We start from the raw sequence: 20,197 nt of genomic DNA, 5'->3' as shown, positions 1-20,197 counted from the left end.
GTTTTTACTTCGAAGTTGGGTATGTGTTGTTGCCTCTTTCTAATTATTTTTCATTCCACGCTCTTTAGACTTTTAGTTAATATTAATAACAAGCATAGTTCAATGGGAATGAGAGATTTTTTATGATATAGTTAATTAGAGGCTATTAGAATCTCCTTCTGTTAATGTTGTTTGAATTGGAATAGAACTTATCTATCTGGGATGTTTTAAAACGTCTGATGTGGGTACTTAAAATGACCATATGTACAGTACAAGGATCACTGTGAAGTCAGCTACTTGCATCTGTAGTTAGTGGAGAGAAAGGTTTACTTCAAAACTCTCTGTAGGCTAGACAAACAGACTTATGTAATTAATCATCACAGTTCTTTGTATGTACTAAACTGCCTGCAGAAGTTTATAAAGATGATCATTCCTGTGAATGTAGCTGAACAATTTACTATGGAAAGAACTTACAAGGTCTGCCTGCTTTTGAACAAAGACTAATTTATAAGAAATAGTTATAGATAACTACTTTTAGGTGCCTTTGTATTTGTGCACTTGTGACCAGCCTCACTTCATGTGATTTCCCTCCTTTTAGACATGCAGGTTTTTGTCTAAATAACCGTCTTTATTTAACATTCTTATGATGGTTCAATCATGTGTAGGCTACACAGTCAAGAATTAATTTGTTAAGGCATCATTATGTATTCATGAGGTTTTTCTGATCTCTTCCCTCATGTGTAAGCATCTTGACTATAGTCATCATCAAGGTGCCCACCTGGCATGGAAATCAGTCTTTAAAATATTTGAAAAGAGAGGGGCGCCTTGGTGACTCAGCCTGTTGAGCGTCCAACTCTTGATTCCGGCTCAGGTCATGATCTCACGGTTGTGAGATGGAGCCCTACATTGTGGGGATGTCAGCATAGAGCCCGCTGTCAGCACAGAGCCTTCTTGGTATTCTCTCCCTCCCTCTCTCTCTGCCTCTCCCTTTCTTGCACTCACTCTCTCTCAAAATAAATAAATATGTGTTAAAATATTTGAAAAGACTGTTTAATATGTGATTCAAGGCAGTAAAAAGAATCATTAGCAATGGTCAAACCGACTATATGGATAAAAAAACTATATCCCATGGGCTAATCAGTCTGCAACCTACATATGCAGGCAGCCCCAGTCCTGATGGACCTCAAGTCCTTTCCAACCCTTCTCTAGGCTTTCTTATTCCACTTACAAAGGAACCTGGAAATTGTTCTTAAAAAATTCTTTTTCGCCTCTTTTGCTGGAAGGGGTGGTGTGTGACATGGTTCTACCCAAGTGGAAGTCTGCTGACACTGTCTAAGAAAAGTTAACAGGGCCAATTTGGTGGACACTAGTCCAACCTTACTTCTTTTAGCAACTAATGAGGATGTGATATTTGGAGTTATAGCAACCATTTTGTGATGCCAAAGTACCCTGCACAGGAGAATCACAGAGATACTGGCCTTAAATAATCAAGCCACTAAAGCAATAGCAGAATCTGCCCACCTCCAGGTGTTTTTAGAAGTGAAAAAAAAAAAAAACCTTCTATTTATTTTTTTGTTACATGTATATGAAAGTATACTATTTATGCACATACATATATATACATACATACATATATATATACATACACACACAATGTAAAATTCTGGTTTTATTTTTTTTAATATTTTTTATTTATTTCTAGGAGAGAGAGAGAGAGAGAGAGAGAGAGAGACAGCGTGAGCAGGGGAGGGTCAGAGAGAGAGGGAGACACAGACTCTGCAATTGGCTCCAGGCTTTGAGCTGGCAGTCAGCACAGAGCCCGACGCGGGGCTCGAACCCATGAACCACGAGATCATGACCTAAGCGAAAGTCGGATGCTCAACAGACTCAGCTGCCCAGGCGCCCCGTAAAATTCTTGTTTTAAATATCAGTTTCTCCTCATTAGGGTATTGATAGAAGCTGGAGGTTGAAATGATGGACAGAAATTTCTTGGGCCTATTTGGATTTATTATCCTATGTTATTTTGGCTTACTAATTCAGATTAGTTTCATATCTGCTAACTTCTACTCTTGAAAACAATTTCAGAGCAATCTAAGGCTTTCTGAGTCTATTGAGAATGCAGATTTCCAACAGTATCTTTATAGATGGTACTTATGTCTTCTCACCACCACAATGCTGAAATATATGGTTTGTTCTCCTTTGGAATATTTAATATGATTGCCAATTCAGCTGGTCTTTCCAGAAACTATGGCATCACTGCTCTTTGGGGGGTCTCCAGTCTGCTTCTCTGTTACCTCTCATGATGCGGGTATATCTCTCTGGTTGGCCCTGCATTATTAGGAGATCTTGTATCCCAATCTTCAGTTTAGATGAGCAAGAAGAATTGCTTGGTGGAATCTGATGTGAGAAAGTTTCTTCCTTAATGGAGTCATGAGCTCTATGAAACTTCTTCTGTGGTATTGTCAACATTTTTTTTTTGATGTAGCCATTTTAGATTTGATTATTTAGTAATTTCCTGTTCATTTAGTGGTAGGCTGCATTTTCATAAAATTACCAGTCCTTATAACATGTATATAGGAGATGCTCAAAAAGGTATATTGTTTAAATGTTAAATGACAAATTGAGACTTAAAAAGACTTCATTGAGTTCTCTTACATTCTCTTAACTGGGTTATAATATAGATTGTATCTACTTTGAAATTGTGGCTTGGCTTTACAGGAAGAAGTTAATAAATTAACATTTTAATTTAAATAAGCAACAAATTTCCAATAATACCTCAAAACTAACTGTGAAAGGGAAGGTTAGAAAAATTAGTGAAGCAACAATGAAAGATTTGAAAAATCAATCAGAAATTATGATTGTTGAGAAAATAATTGCAGTTTTTCACAAATACCAGGGTTGCACAAACACCATAATGGTGATTAAATACATCCCTTGAGATTTTGCCTCTGGTGTTAGATACAGAACTAGAAAAGCCAAAAAAACACAGCTTTGACCTTTATTTAACTCTATTAACCCAACCGAGGATAATGGTGTCGGAAGTGAGGAAAAGTGTTAAGGTACTTCAGGTATGAGAACAAAAGACTGGATGCACTTTTGAGACTGACCAGGCCTGGATTCTTGGAGCCTGTATCTTTTCTTACTTTTTTGAAGCACATTATCCCTGGAGCTACCCACCATTCTAACATTTCCAACACTCTTGTAGTTATATGATATTGATCATAATTTTTCCCACTGCCTAGAATGCCCCTTCTCTATTGCAAAACTTCTAGTCATATTAAAAGATCCAAATAAAGCGTTACCTCTTCTGAGAAGTATTCATAAAGTCCTCAAAACCATCATAGAGATTCCATTTCTATGCTCCCAGAGCACCTACATCTCACACACGTGCATGCACATAAACACAGTGTTTATATATTATAGTATCATTGGATGTCACGGTAATTGTTGTCTTTCTTCCTTCCTAGACATTAATTTTGTGATGGTAGGGGCTGTGACTCATTTATCTCACAAAACCAGAGCCTCCCAATGCCTGAGACAGAGTAAGTGCTCAATAAGTGTTTGTCAAATGAATGAGTGTCCTGGAAAAGAAGTGACTCAGCGGTAACATTCAATGGTAATTAATATAAATGTATTACAACAGGTCTCTGGATCAGGGCAGAGGGAAAATTCAGGTTAGAGTAAACAATGATTGGTTTTTTAGAATGTATTTTAAAATTTATTTCTGAGGTGGGGGAGGAGCAGAGAGAGAGAGGGAGAAACAGAATCTGAAGCAGGCTCCAGGCTGTAAGCTGTCAGCATAGAGCCTGATGCAGGACTCTAGCTCACTAACCGCAAGATCATGACCTGCACCAAAGTTGGTTGCTTAACCAGCTAAGCGACCTAGCTGCCCATAAACAATGATTATTAACAATTTAGGATTTGTAAATAAGGTGCTTAATTATACTAGTATTTGTCAGGATGCCTTCAGATATAAGAAAGAGATCCTCTGATTCAAGTTGGTTTAAGGAATAAAGGAATTTGTTATCCAATAGAAGAAAGTACAGAGACAGAGAAGGTTGAGAGTATAGTACAATGAGGGGCATCATCTTCTCATTTTCATAATTTTTTTGGCTTTTCTGTCCTCTTTTATTTGGGCTTTAACTCCCAGACTGGGTTCCTTCATGATTGGCAGGTGGTGATTGACAGTATATACATCCTTGTTTAGGGAAGTCCTTCCTTTCTACAATGAAGTACACATTCTTTCTTTTAGTCTGATTGGTCCATCTTAGTTTGTTCACTCTCCTGTGTCCGCGTGATGGTCAAGGAATGCCATATAGTGATGGTAAGGTGGTTGGGATTATTGTCATTGGCCGTCTTGAAGGAGACTCTCTCAAAGTTGTAGGGAATTAACTTCCCCCAACCAAACAGGCTGAGTATAGTAGGGTATAATGGTTAAGAGCACAGATATTCTCACTGCCTGTGTTCAAATCCCATCTCTTCTGTTTACCTGCTCTGTGGATTTAGACAACCTATCTAACTCAGTCTCCTCATTTGTAGTGGGGGTGGTATTCGTACGTTATAAATGCCGTGATTTGAGTGAGTTATTAGACATAAACTACGAAGAACACAAGGTAAGCGCTACTGAAGTGTTTGCTCTCACTTCTTGATTATTTAATCACAACTGATGTTGTTTTAGAAAGGCTATAGCAGAGAATAAATTCTATGTAGGCAAGCAGTAATGTTCTTTATGTAACTTTTTGTTTTCTATAAAAATTTGACCTTTAGGATTATCCAGTTTATTTTTGAATGTCTATCAGTATATAATGATGAGTCTCAAATTTAAATGGAAGGGTAATAATGTCGAAAAGCATACACTCACTGTCTATTAAACATGTCTGGAAAATAAGAAAGAATATTAGCTTGTGTATTCTAAGCATGTACATTTTGCAAACTTGGTGGTCATATAAACAAGAATAGACAAAATAACTAAAAGTAATTAAACTAATATATTTTTAGGGTTTAATTAGATTTTTAAACACCATCTACTTTACCCTTTCATTGAAAATAAGAAATCTAGACCACAAGGAATGAAGTGAACTTGGCCAAGCTTATATAGTTTATGGTGAGATTGGTTTCAGAGTCAAAGGTTTTGAATTTCACTCACATACTATTTTACTGGCCTGTATAACATCCCTCTTGAGTGCTAGACCCACATACTTAAATAATTAAACATGGAGATATGTTCTCCTTACTAGGAATTAGCACTGGTGCTAGTGTATAGAATCGTGTAAACAGTTGGATTCAGCTAATCACTGTCTTCAAAGCAACTTGAATATAAGCTGTAAAAAAAGCTTTAATAATTAGTATCATGGCACATGCACATGACTAAAAGAGACGAGCAGTAGAGGTTACTGGATATAATTTATATGAGTCATATTTTCAGGAATTTGGTTGCAAATGCTAGCTTGAATTTTTAGATATTAGTAATGACTTAGAATGTCAAGTAGATATCCTGGAGAAAGCTATGTTATTTATAAAGAGGAGGTATAATGCATACCTAGACCACATACTGATTAAAATTCCTAAATGTTAGATCTAGGAAGTGTTACATAGAGAATATTGTCAGTGTTGAAGGATGGGGGAGTAATCTACAGCTTTCTAAATTTTACGGTATAATTTCAAAGGGAAAATTTCTCGGGCTCAAAGAGACTGCATGAAGCAATTAAAAAAAAAAAAAAAAAGACAGAGGTACCTAATAAGAAGCTCAGCTCTTTGATTATCCCTCCTAAAGCTGCCTTTTAAATTGGTGGCTCACATTTTTATTGCCTTACCAACATGTCTTCCAGGAATCACAAAACACATATACACACTTTGTGTGGTACTTTATAGTCCCTCTCTGATATTCACTGGAAGCATCATAAGCCACTTTACAATTCCTACAGGACCCTGTTTTTATTAGAGTTGCTTCTCATCTGGCAGTTCACTTATTCATGCCGAAGGATGCTATTAAGAACTATTGTGAATTGAAACACTAAAACTGCCCTTCATTTGATGCATAATTAAATAGAGGCATAAGATCAAGATCAAGTAAGTGTTAAAGAGTAGTAATATATTTCAAAATCTACTTTAGAAATTGTAGGCATCTCAAATGCAAGAAACTTTACCTTTCACATTCTCCCCAATGCATAGATTTGCACAATTCAGTGCATTCTTTGGTTTCATGTTATTGTTCATTAAAGATGATTTTACATGAATGTGTTATAATTTCACAAGTTATTAAGAAGCACAAAATGGTTGTCTTTGTTTCTCTAAGTATTTTTTTAAAAGTGCCTGAACACTTTGCTTCTCTTTTTCATGTAGACTTTCTCCCTAGCTTTATGCTTCTTTAGTTATGACGTAAGAGCTATGAACATATCTAGACAAGTGTGTATCTGTGTAGCACAGTGGGTGTGCTAATGTCAGCCTTCATTTATGTGACTCTTTTTTTTTTTTAATGTTTTATTTATTTCTAGGAGAGAGAGAGAGAGAGAGAGACAGCGTGAGCAGGGGAGGGTCAGAGAGAGAGGGAGTCACAGACTGAAACAGGCTCCAGGCTCTGAGCTGGCAGCCAGCACAGAGCCCGACGCGGGGCTCGAACCCACGAACCGCGAGATCATGACCTAAGCGAAAGTCGGATGCTTAACCGACTAAGCCACCCAGGCGCCCCAGTGTGACTCTTTTTTTTAAATGTTTATTTATTTTGAGAGACAGTACAAGTGAGAAGGGGGCAGAGATAGAATCTGAAGTAGGCTCCACTCTCAGCACAGAGACAGATGCAGGGCTTGATCTCATGACTCTGAGATCATGACCTGAACTGAAATCAAGAGTCAGATGCTTAACCAATTGAGCCACCCAGGCTTCCCACTTATGTGACTCCTAAACCAATGCTTCTATTTGGGCTTCTTTCTTGTACTGCAGCATTAATCATAAAACAAATATTTGTTGAGCGGCTACTGTGTTCTAGGTGTTTCACATGTAGCAGTGAATCACAAGTCAACATTCCCTGCCGTTGTCGAACTTATATTCTAATGGGTCAGGATGGAGGTTGGAGACGTAGCAGAGGACAGGTAATAAACAAACAAACAAAATAAACTTCAAGTTTACAGAGAACAGTGCTGTGGACTGAAGAAAGCAGGAAATGAGGGTTCACAGTACTGGGATTGGCAGATGGAAGCTATTTTACTAGGTGGTCAGGGGAGACCTCGCTGGGAATGTGATGTGTGACTTAAAAGCTGAAGCAGGCCAGGACAGAAGATACAGGGGTATTGGGGGGAAAGAGAGTTTCAGGCCAAGTAGAATGCATGACCAAAGGCCTTGAGTTGGGAGTGAGCCTGAGGCCTCTGAGGAGCTACCATGCCAGTGTAGCTGGAATGGAGTAAATGAGGAAAGGAAAAGTAGAGAGCAAATTCAGAGATGTTGATGGTGCTAGACTGAGTAACCTAAAAGACCACTTTGAGGACTTTGGATGTCACTCTGAATGAAATTGGAGCCATGTGGGGTTTTGCCCAGTAAAGACCTATGCTCTAACATTTTAGCAAGGTTCCTCTGGTAGCTGTGTGTAGAATAGACCAGAATCTATGATCATGGACAAAATATCTCCACAATTAAGGCTTCCAAGCACCTCAGACTTAGCATTGCATCTGTCAACTTCACCCTCTAGTCCTCTCCTTTTTCTGGAGTCTCAATTTTAGTTAATGGCACCACCATTTAAATTAAAAGAATAATATGATTTATCAAACAGCCTGGAAAATAATCTGGAAAACGACTGCAGCATCAGGGTAGAGGAAAGGATACTTGGTATAGTTTTTTTTGTTTTCTCCCCCTTGACTCTTTTCTCTTCTTCTTCTAATCTATTGCTGCATGACTTTTAGAAAATGTGTTCAAGTTCTGCCTACTTTATCAAGTATATAAGATTGCGGAAATTTTTCCTTCCCAAAATATTTAGTCTAAGATTTTAATTTTCCCCTGTATTTATAAGATAGTATTTCCATATTATTATAGTCTTTGAGAATTAGAAGGTTACCTCTGGGATCTTTACATAAAAAAATCCATATTATTAAGGGAGCTGATTGTGGTGATTTGGAAATGGTGAATGGGAAAACTTGATTCACTGATTAGTTGCATGGAAAAAAAACAAATTCTCTTTGTTAATACATTTGTCAGAATATCAGCCATTTATGTTCATAAATGTGTTTATTATTGAAGAATTTGGGCTAGATGTTCATAGATTAGAGAAAGTACTGAAATATAATGAAGGAAATTAAATTGAAAACAGAAACTGTTCATATTTTATAAGTAACATTATACTGTATATCAAATTCAATTCAGAATTTTGAAAATATATTCTTAATTTTGAAATATATTTTTGTAAGAGTGTTGTTGCTTATACTCAAAAGACTATAGCAAAAAGACTACTTATTGAACATACATATGAGAATCTTTACATACATTAATTTTATTTTTAAGAGAGAGAAAGGATGAGAGTGAGTGGAGGAGTGGGGCAGAGGGAGAGTGAGACTTTTTATCAGGCTCCACCTTCAGTGCAGAGCCCTGTATGGGGCTTGATCTCACAATCCTGGGATTATGACCTGAGCTGAAATCAAGAGTCAGATGCTCAACTGGCTGAGCTACCCAGGTGCCCCTAGAATATAATTCCTTTCTTATCTTTATCAGTACAATGGAGATGTTATTTTTCCTATTTTATATATAAGAAAATGGAAGCACAAATCAGGTTCAAGGTCACATAGTACATTATGGAGTCTGCATTTGAGTCAGATACTATGACTCTAAAGTTTCATTTTCTTTTCATCAAACCTGGCAGTCTCACTCTGATACATATTATGGTTGAGAGGACTGTCATTTTACATATGCTTTTGGTTGTAAAGGGAAAGCCTGGGCTAATAATCCTTTATTTTTCTTTTCCTTTTACTCCAAGTCATATTTAAAAGCAGTATAAGGTGAGAATGCATAATTCAAAAGGAAGGCACACAACTTGGGAGACACAGTATCATATCCTAGGATTCCAAGCATTTCTTTTTATTCCAGCTACAAAGCTGGATGGGTTAAAAAAAAAAAAAAAAACAGGTCAAAGTGAAATGGTCAGAAAAATCTGCTTTTACTCTGGAAGGATATTGCTGGTAGGTGCTAAACCAAATGGATTACATATAGCTCTTTCCAGTCCACTGTACAAGATGGTAACTTCCCACTTTTCAGACTCCGAGGGAAAGGATTAGCTTGAAAATTCACCACCAAAATGACTGAGACATACCCAGTCAGCCAAATCTTTGTGGAAGTCACTCAGAAAATTTATATTTTTCACTAGGATGTTTTAAAACTAGTTCCCTCCATACTCTAATTTCCAATTACTCCTGTAACTAAGACTTACATAACCATCAGTTATTCTGACTTCACTGAATACTTAGATTATGTATATGGATTTCTGAATAACCAAATTAAAGTTTTTTTTTAATGTTTTATTTATTTCTGAGAGAGAGAGAGACAGCATGAACAAGGAAGGGTCAGAGGGAGGGAGATACAGAATCTGAAACAAGCTTCAGGCTCTGAGCTAGCTGTCAGCACAGAGCCCGACATTGGGTGCGAACCCATGAACCTTCATGACCTGAGTCGAAGCTTAACCTACTGAGCCACCCAGGCATCCCCTGAATAACCCAAATTAGTTAAATGTATGTTTTTGTTCCTTGCGTCTTCATGTTTCATTCTTTGTCCATATGTGACTATTAGTTACTCAAAAACAGGAGTCTTTCTATACTTTCTGTGATACCAAAAGTTCAGAAGATTGGAACATAAGCCTGACTTTTCTATTTCTGACATTTGACTCTAGGAAGACATTTATCTTCTTTGGGTCTCAGTTTCCATATCTTTAAAGTGAAAATAATAACTACTTTACCTATTTACTATCGAGGAACTTGCATTATGTGAATACTCTTGGGACAGTAGGAAAGTCTTTAAGGCTTACAGACCTGAACAGTCTCATCTTCACATCATCATGACCTGACATGCAGCCTTTACTCCAGTAAAAACAGACCATACAATCATCTTCATGCTTTTCTTCGTGCTCTTTTCTTTAACTCTAAAGCTTTATTCCAAAAAAAAAAAAAGCACATGAAAGTAAATAAAAACTAAATAGAAGAGGAGGAGAAAAGAACATATATTACATTTCTCCTTTCTCTCTGATATATATATTTTTAAGGACCTAGAAAATTGGGGCAGTGGTTTAGTTGAGCTAGATGACTGAATTTAATTTAAAGATGTATACATAAAAAAGATTCTGTTATGGAAACCAACTTGACAATAAACTATTTATAAAAAAAATAATAATAAGTGTTAAACATTAAAAAAAATAAAACTGAGACAGAAAAAAAATAGATTCTGTTACATATTTTTGCAAAAATAATGTCCGAGGGAAATGATTGCAATCCTCTAGATAAATTTCTACCTTAGTGGATATATCTATGTAGAATTTAAACAATCTAACTAGAACTTTGCTTATGTTTGTAGCATAGCCTAGGGGTCAGCAAATTGCAGGGTCAACAATTTTGGTCCAGCAACTGTTTTTTTTAATAGAGTTTTATTGAAATACAACCCATGCTCATCAGTTTATTTATGGGACAGTTAATATTGCGACAGAAACTGTATGGCCCTCAAAGCCTAAAATATTTGCTGTGTTGTCCTTTACAGACATTTGTTGTTCCAGTTAAAAATGAACCAATTTATGTTTCTCTGTAATATAAGGACACTTAGTTCATATACATCCTAATGCCTGGCTTTCTAAGAACAGGGCTGACTTCATGGGCACTTACTTTAATGCTCTACTGTTGCCATCTTGATATAATAATTGTTGAAAAAGTCCATGCATTTCCATTTAGCATAGGGTTCCTCAGCGTAGGTAGTTGGTCCTGTCTAAGAACACATATTTTTGCAACATTTAGAGATCAAGAGTTTCTTCAATTCAAATGTGAGGGAAAAATGAATTCATATTCCTATAATTATGCTTCTACATAAAATCCCAGATTTAACAAATAAAAATACAGGATATCCTGTGAAATGTGAATTTCAAATAAAGAACAAATAACTGTTTAGTAGAAGTATGCCCCAAATATTGCCTGCATTTGGTCTGGTAATTTTACTTCTACACAATTGATAACAAGCTCTTTAGGGGTAATAATAAAGTATGCATCATAAATGTCTATATCATAATCATAAAGCATGCTGTAGAAATCATTTTTAAACCAGGATAATTCTTTAGACTATTAAAAATCTCCCTCCTTGCATTTTGACTTTCTTATTGGCATCTTGGGTGAAGATTCTAAACTTTATCAATTCATATTTTTCTGATGAAATGTTAAATGGAACTAAAATTTTAATATTCCCTCAGTGTGCCTTTTCTAGTTATCCCAGCTGTAGATTTTTAGACTTTTCCCAGGGCTGTTAAATTGCCATTCCTGTCTGAACAGATAAAACAAAAAGTAGATTAAGTATTTAAAGGTACAGAGACTTTATAATTGAAAATGAAGCAAGAAGTGATAGAAATGTTGACCAGATGTTATTCAGTATTTTTGGGATTAAAATAATTGAAGTAGCAATATTTTGTTGAAATTTACTTTGCATAAAAATAAAGGTGAATATGCTTCAGATTCTGTGTCTCCCTCTCTCTCTGACCCTCCCCTGTTCACACTGTCTCTCTCTCTCTCAGAAATAAATAAAACATTAAAAAAAATAAAAAAAATAAAGGTGAGTAAATCAAGGGTGGTTTTAAAGAAATAATTTATAAATTAGTGCTATAGTAAGGAAATTATCAAGGTGAACTTGTGTAAGTACAATTTTCTTAGAACAGGGCTAAGATTAATTTTGATATATTTAAGTATTAGGCTGGTGAGTGATATAAATCAATAATGTCAGTAGTCCTTATGGTTCCTCACTTACATGCAAGCAGAATACTCAAAAATATATTTATGAGATTAAATTACTAGTGATAGTCTATTTTAATAAAAAATTTTAAGTTTACTTATTCTGAGAGAGAGAAAGCATAAGCTGAGTAGAAACTGTGAGAGAGAGGGGAAAGGGAGAATCCCAAGCAGGCCCTGCATTGTCAGTGCAAAGTCCGATGTGGGGCTTGAACTCATGAACTGCAAGATCATGACCTGAGTCAAAACCAAGAGTCAGAAGCTTAGCCAACTAAGCCACCCAGGAGACCCATAATAGTCTGTTTTAAAAATTAGTAGCAAACAGGCAGTTATCTGGATATATATATAGCTAACTTGCATTCTCTTTGAACCTTTCTTTGGAAAATAATATGCCAAATCTCTATGTGTAATGTGCCATTTTCTTAAAATGGTACAATTTAAATTATTATATGAATTCATATACTGACAAATCACATACTTAATCTCCTATTTCAAAATGAAATTAATAACCCTCAAAAAGAAACAGAGTACTCAATGGGAAATATATATTATAATCAATTAAGCTGTATGAATTTAGTTTTTAAATAATCACTTAAAGATCAAGCTAGGAAATAGTTTTTCCAAACCATGACTGATGATTTTCAGTTCTGACAACTCAGAATTATTCTATTAACATGCCATTTTAATTTTAATCTGAAAAGTATTTTATGCTTATGTTTTTTCATAAAATAAAATCTGAAATTGCTGCAATAAGATTTCCTATATATTTTACATTCTTAAATTATGCACACAGTTAAAAGCTAGTTGTTTCTCTGCATTTTTAGTGAACCATTAAAAATGTCAATAATTTCCTTCATAACAATTTATCCTACTATAAAAGGAATAGTTTTTAAATTCAGAGACAGGTGCTGGAGAAAAGGAGAGCCTTGATTTTTATAAAATTTTTTGAAGTTATTTCTATGTAATCAAAGCTTGATAAACACTGACTAATGTAATATTAATAGGATTTCTTCTTCCAGGTGTGGGCATAAAGTATATTCATCTTGATGGCCCCTCACACATATTACTGCCATATGGTCTTTCCATTTTCTTTCTAAGTTTTTATTTCAATTCCAGGTAGTTAACAAACAGTGTAATATTGTTTCAGGTGTACAAATTAGTGATTCAATACTTACATATAACACCCAGTGCTCGTCGTTATAAATGTCCTCCTAAATCTCTTAACCCATTTAACCCATCCCCCCACTCATCTCTGCTCTGGTAACGATCAGTTTGTTCTCTATTGTTAAGAGTCTGTTTCTTGGTTTGCATCTCTTTTTTTCCCCATGATTGTTTTGTTTCTTTTCTTTTTAAATTCTTTTTCAGAAAACTTTTTGCAACTTGTTTTATTTATAATGCCAACTTTTAAAAGGTCATTAAACTAAAGTTAACTGACAATAAACTAGACAGAAACTGCTTTAGAGAGATTTCTAACATTTAGAAATATTTAGAGAGGAAAATCTCAAAATGCCATCTTCTATAGAGAACCTACAGTTCAGTTTTATTCAGAGCAAAGAAAAAAGAAACTTTTGATCATACCAGAAGGAACTCAGCCATAAGTTTGGAATCTGTACTCAAACTACACAGGCAAGGAAGAAAATATTCTGTTAAAACAACCGATTTACTGCTCTATTTGTCTACTGTTTGTCTAATGTTAACAATTGTAAACAGAGCAGTGCAACTAGTATTGGGAACAACCTTACGGTGGTACAGTTTCGGTCATAACATTTCACTTCTCTTCACTCCACTGGTTCTTTTTGTGTACTTGGGCCTCTTATTCTTCAGTAAAGTCATTTTTGATATTACAGGTCTTGTAAATCTCCTCAGGATTTTTCCTGTTAATCATATTGGCAACAATCTTGCATGTAAGATCAAACATGCTGTCTTAGTAGTTTGCAGCCAGAATAAGTTCAAAAAGTATTCCTTGGTCAACTTTTAGGAGTTCTTGGTCCCAAACAGGGATTTCATGTTTGCTTTTCTTTGTTCTCATCCTTAGGAGGAGGGGGATTATTCTTGTGGTGGGTGCACCACTGAATGACCTTTTAGAATATTACTGCATTAACATTTGGTAAAGTTACTGGGTCATTATCCCCTTCATCATTCCCAAATCTTCTAGCATCTTCTTGATAGTCACAGACTATTGGGCAACTTTCATCATCAGCTTCAAAAATCTCTCCATCAGAACTCTGCAACTTAATTGAAGACATGGTGTTTGGTCTCAAAGACACTGGGCCAGAGGCTGACAAGAGCAGAGTAGCCACAGCTACAAGAAGAGAAAGGCAGAGAATAAGGCAACTACCTGTTTTGTTTCTTAAATTCTACACATGAGTGAAGTAATAGGGTATTTGTCTTTCTCTGACTGACTTATTTTGCTTAGCATTATACTATAGCTCCATCCATGTCATTGCAAATGTCAAGATTTCATTCATTTTTTATGGCTAAGTAATATTCCAGTGTGTGTGTGTGTGTGTGTCTCTATCTTCTTTATCCATTAATCAATCATTAGCCCAATCACTTGGGCTGTTTCCATAATTTGGCTATTATAGATAATGCTGCTTCAAACATAGGGGTGCATGTATCCCTTTGAATTAGTATTTTTGTATTCTGTAAATAGTAGTGCAATTGCTGGATAGATAGTTCTATTTTTAACTTTGTGAGGAATGTCCATACTGTTGTTATTAGTCTGCATTCCCACCAACAGTGCAAGAGGGTTCCCCTTTCTCTACATCCTCATCACCACCTATTGTTCCTTATGTTGTTATTAGCCATTTTGACAGGTGTGAGGGGATATCTCATGTAGTTATGATTTGCATTTCCCTGATGATAAGTGATGTAGAGTATCTTTTCATGTGTCTGTTGGCTGTCTGTATGTCTTCTTTTGAAAAATGTCTACTCATGTCTTCTGTGCATTTTTAATAGGATTATTTGGTTTTTGGGTGTGGGGTTTTATAACTTCTTTATATATTTTGGAAACTAACCCTTTTTTGGACATATCATTTGCAAATGTCTTTTCCCATTTTCTAGGTTGCCTTATAGTTTTGTTGGTTATTTCTTTTGCTGTGCATAGGGTTATTTTGATGTAGTCTCTATAGTTTACTTTTTTATTTTGCTTCTTTTGCATCAGGTGATATATCTAGGAAAAGTTGCTATGGCTGATGTCAAAGAGTTACTGCTTGTGTTTTTCTCTAGGATTTTTATGGTTTTAGATCTCACATTTAAGTCTTTAACCTGTTTTTAATTTATATTTGTGCATGGTGTAGGAAAACAGTTTGGTTTCATTTTTTTGTATGTAGCTGACCAGTTTTCCCAACACCATTTATTGATAAGACTATTTTTTCCCCACTGGATATTTTTTCCTGCTTTGTCAAGGATTAATTGACCATATAATTGTGGGTTCATTTCTGGATTTTTTAATACTGTTCTGTTGATCAGTCTGTATAATTTTGTGCCAGTGCGATACTGTTTTGATCATTACAGCTTTGTAATATAACTTAAATCCAGAATAGTCATGCCTCCAGATTTATATTTCTTTCTCATGACTGCTCTGTCTCTTTGGGGTCTTTTATGGTTCCACACAAATTTTAGAATTGCTGTTCTATCTCTGTGAATAATTCTGTTGGCATTTTGATAGAGATTGCATTAAATCTGTAGATTGCTATGGGAAGCATAGGCATTTTAACAATATTTATTCTTCCAACCCATAATGGAATATCTTTATATTCTTTGTGGTTGTTTTTAATTTCTTTTATCTATGTTATATAGCTTTCAGAGTACAGGTCTTTTACCTCTTTGGTTAGGTTTATTCCTATGTATCTTATTTTTTGGGTGATATTATAAATGGGGTTAATTCATTAATTTCTTTTTCTTCTGCTTCATTATTGATGTATAGAAATGCCACAGATTTGTACACATTGATTTTGTACCCTGCAACTTCACTCAATTTGTGTATCAGTTCTAGCAGTTTTTGGTGGAGTCTCTAGGGTTTGTTATATATAATATCATGTCATCTACAAATATTGAAAATTTTACTTCTTCCTTTCTTATTTGTTTTTTTTTCTTTTTTTAAATGTTTATTTATTTTTGGGAAAGAGAGACAGAGCATGAGTGGGGGAGGAGCAGAGAGAGAGGGAGATACAGAATCTGAAACAGGCTCCAAGCTCCTAGCTGTCTGCACAGAGCCTGACGCAGGGCTCAAACTCAGAACTGTGAGATCATGACCTGAGCCGAAGTGGGCCTAGGTGCTCCACTTCCTTTCGTATTGGAATGCCTTTTATTTCTTTTTGATGTCTGATTGCTGTGCCTAGAACTTCCAGTGCCATGTTGAATAAAATGGTGACAGTGGACACTGCTGTCTTGTTCCTGACCATAAAGAAAAAGGTCTCAGTTTTTCCCCATTTAGGATGATATTAGCTGTGGGTTTTTCATATATGGCTTTTATTTCATTGAGGTATATTCTCTCTAACCCTACTTTGTTGAGGGTTTTTATCATGAATGTATATTGTACTTTAACAAATACTTTCTCTGCATCTGTTGGAAGGATTACATAGTTCTTATCCTTTTATTAATGTGATTTATTAGGCTTATTGATTTGTGAATATTGAACCACAGGCATAAATCCCACTTGATTGTGGTGGATGATTTTTTTAATGTATTGTTGGATTCAATTTTTTAGTATTTTATTGAGAATTTTGCATCCTTGTTCATCAGGGATGAACCTGTAGTTCTCTTTTTTAGTGGTATCTTTATCTGGTTTTAGTGTCAATTAATGCTACCCTCATGGAATGAATTTAGAAGTTTTCCTTCATTTTCTATTTTTTTGGAATAATTCAAGAGGAATATATATTAACTCTTATTTAAATATTTGGTAGGATCAGCCTGTGAAGCCCTCTGGACTTGGAGTTTTGTTTGTTTGCTGTTCTTTGATTACTGATTCCATTTCTTTGCTGGTTTTCGAACTGTACAAGCTTTCTATTTCTTCCTGTTTTACTTTTGATAATTTATATGTTTCTAATAATTTATCCATTTCTTCTAATGACAGTTTGTTGACATTTATAGTTTTTTATAATATTCCGCTAGTATTGTTTGTATTTCTGTGGTGTTGGTTGACATTTCTCCTCTCTTGTTTGTGATTTTATTTACTTACTTGGGTTATTTCTCCTTTCTTTCTGATAAACCTCTCATTAGATGTTTACCAATTTTATAGATTTTTTTTTCAAAGAACAAGCTTCTGGTTTTATTGATTTGTTTTATTGTTTTTGTTTGTTTTTGTTTTTAGTTTCTACATCATTTATTTCTGCTCTAATCTTCATTATTTCCTTTCTTGTGCTGACTTTAGGCTTCATTTACTATTCTTATTCTAGCTCCTTTAGGTGTAAGTTTATATTGTTTATTTGAGATTTTTCTTGCTTCTTGAGGTAGACCTGTATTGCTATATACTTTCTTCATAGGACTGCTTTTGCTTGCATACCAAAGATTTTTTACTGTTGTATTTTCTTTTTCATTGGTTTCCACGTGCTTTTTTATTTCTTCTTTGATTATCTAGTTGACCCATTCATTGTTTAGTAGCATGCCATTTAGCCTCCATGTATTCGTGCTTTTTCCAGATTTTTTTTGTGGTTAACTTCTAGTTTCAATGTGTTGTGATCAGAAAAGGTGCATGGTATGACTTCAGTCTTTTTTTGTATTTGTTGATGCCTGTTTTGTTACCTAATATGTGATCTACTCTGGAGAGTGTTCCCTGTACACTTGAAAAGAATGTGTATTCTGCTTTTTAAGATGGAATGTTCTGAATATATCTGTTAAGTCCATCTGGCCTAGTGTCGTTATTCAAAGACATTGTTCCCTTGTTTACTTGCTGTTTAGATGATCTATTGATATAAGTAGGGTGGTAAAGTGCCCTACTATTGTTGTGTTATTATCCATTAGTTCCTTTGTGTTTGTTATTAAATGTTTTATATATTTGAGTGCTTTCATGTTGGGTGCATAAATATTTATAACAAATTGTCCCCTTTGTTATTATAGTGTCCTTCTTTGTCTCTTTTTTGGTCTTTGTTTTAAAGTCTATTTTGTTCAAAAGAAGTATTGTTACTCCAGCTTTATTTTGACATCCAATTGCATGGTAAATGTTTCTCCATCCCCTAAATTTCAATTCTACAGGTGTCTTTAGGTCTAAAATGAGTCTCTTGTAGGCAAATATTGATGTTCCTTTTTAAAATCCATTCTGATATTCTATGTATTTTGATTGGAGTGTTTAGTCCATTTACATTCAAAGTAATTATTGATAGATATGTATTTATTGCCATTTTATTACTGGTTGTTTTTTTTTTCTGGAGATTTTCTCTGGTCCTTTCTTGTTTTTCTATCATATTTTACCGATTTTCTTTAGTGATATATTTGGATTTCTTTCTCTTTATTCTTTGCATGTTTATTAGTGGTTTTTAATATATGGTTATCTTCTTCATATAGCAATTTATATTAAGTTGGTGGTCATTTAAATTTGAACCCATATTTTTCTCCTCTCCTCCCCACGTTTTAGGCATATATAATTATATTTTATATTCTTTTTTTTGCTGTGAGTTCCTTGACTTACTTTTACAAAAATAATCATTTTTACAGCTTTTATGTTAACTGCCTTTATATTGCCAGCTTTGTTCTCTCCTTTCCACTTAAAGGGTCCCTTTTACCGTTTCTTGCAGGGCTGGTTTAGTGTCATGAACTCCTTTATCTGGGAAATTCTTTATCTTTCCTTCTATTCTAAAGGATAGCCTTGCTGGATAGAGTATTCTTGGCTGCACATTTTTTTCCATTCAGCACTTTGAATGTATGCCACTCCCTTCTGACTTGCCAAATTTCTGTTGAAAATTCTCCAGCTAGCCTGATGCATGTACCCTCATAAGTTAAGGACATCTTTTGTCTTGCTACTTTTAAGATTTTTTTGTCACTATATTTGTAAATTTAATTACTGTATGTCTTAGTGTGAGCCTGATTTTATTGATTTTGATGGGACTTCTCTGTGGCTCTTGGCTCTGGATGCCTATTTCCTTCCTCAGATTAGGGAATTTTTCAGCTATTATTTTTTCAAATAAATATTCTGCCTTCTTTTGTCTGACTTCTTCTTCTGGTACTCCTATAATATGAATGTTATTGTGTTTGATGGAGTCACTGAGTTTCTTAAGTTTGATTTTGTTTCTTCTTTCCTTCTTTTGTTGAGCTTTATTGTTTTCCATTACTTTATGTTCTAGGTCATTAATTTGTTCCTCTGATTCTTCCAGCCTTGTGTTCATTGCATCAACATGTTTCTAATCTTGCTTATTGTACTCTTCGTCTCTCATTAATTCTTTTTTTTTTTCCTTCTTTAAATTTAAATTTTAGTTAGTTAACATACAGTGCAATATTGATCTCAGGAGTAGAATTTAGTGATCATCACTTATATACAACACCCAGTGCTCATCACAAGAAGTGCCCTCCTTAATACCCACCACCTTTCTGGCCCATCTGCCACCTCCCTCCCTCCATCAACCCTAAGTTTGTTCTCTATCATTAAGAAAGTCTTTTGTGGTTGGATTTATTCTTTGTTAATGCTTTTATCTCTGAAGTAAAAGTTTCACTGATGTTTTCTATTCTTTTCTCAAGCCCAGTGAAGATCCTTATGACTGTTGCTTTAAATTCTCCATCAGGCATGTTATTTATATCTGTTTCACCTAGATCTCTGGCCATAGCCTTATCTTTCTCTTTCATTTGAATTAAATTCCTTTGTCTTCACATTTTGTCTAAGATTCTGCTTTGTCTCTGTGTTAGAAAGCTAATTATATCTCCTGCTTCTAAAAGTAATGTCCTTATGAAGAAGAGGTTATGTAGTGCCCATAGCATGGCACGACAAGGAAGTGTCTCTGGTGTGTGCTGCATGCACTCTACTATTGTTTTTTGGCTGCTCTATTCTCTAGGCCAGATACTGCCTGCTGTGAGCGGTATCTGGTCCTTGGCCTGAATATGGTGGGTTTTAATTAGATGTGCTCTGGTCTGCTTGTGAAATGAGACCTGTCACTGCCTCCACCAGAACTGAGGCTCTACTAAACTCTCTGGTCAGGAGACATGGTGTGGGCAGGGATTTGTGCTGGTCTTCTGGGAAGGGTCCCCGTGCTGGGACTGAGGCAAGTGTGTCTGAGAGGGGCAGTTCCATCAGAGCACAGGGTGGTAGGGCCTGATGTATACATGTTAGGGCAGCCAGTGTCCCA

General features: G+C 35.3%; 1 protein-coding gene and 1 pseudogene across 10 annotated transcripts in view; one reads left to right on the top strand and one right to left on the bottom strand.

Annotated features, from left to right (window-relative positions):
- MAPK10 (mitogen-activated protein kinase 10) overlaps positions 1-20,197 on the top strand; it is a 297,586-nt gene that overhangs the window by 100,033 nt on the left and 177,356 nt on the right. Inside the window, exon 1 of one of the 10 annotated variants that reach the window (XM_039250561.1) lies at positions 3,457-3,521. The exons of the other annotated variants lie outside the window; for them this stretch is intronic. The gene's annotated coding sequence lies outside the window, so the exon portion shown is untranslated. Of the gene's footprint in view, positions 1-3,456; positions 3,522-20,197 lie in introns of those variants that run through there. 10 annotated transcript variants of the gene reach the window in all.
- Positions 13,693-14,170, bottom strand: LOC120244181 (annotated as a pseudogene).

This window comes from Hyaena hyaena, unplaced genomic scaffold (assembly GCF_003009895.1).
Source record: "Hyaena hyaena isolate Hyena2069 unplaced genomic scaffold, ASM300989v1 scaffold_373, whole genome shotgun sequence".
NCBI lineage: Eukaryota > Metazoa > Chordata > Mammalia > Carnivora > Hyaenidae > Hyaena > Hyaena hyaena.
Note: the sequence above shows the minus strand (reverse complement) of the source record. Positions and strands in the feature narration are given on the sequence as shown.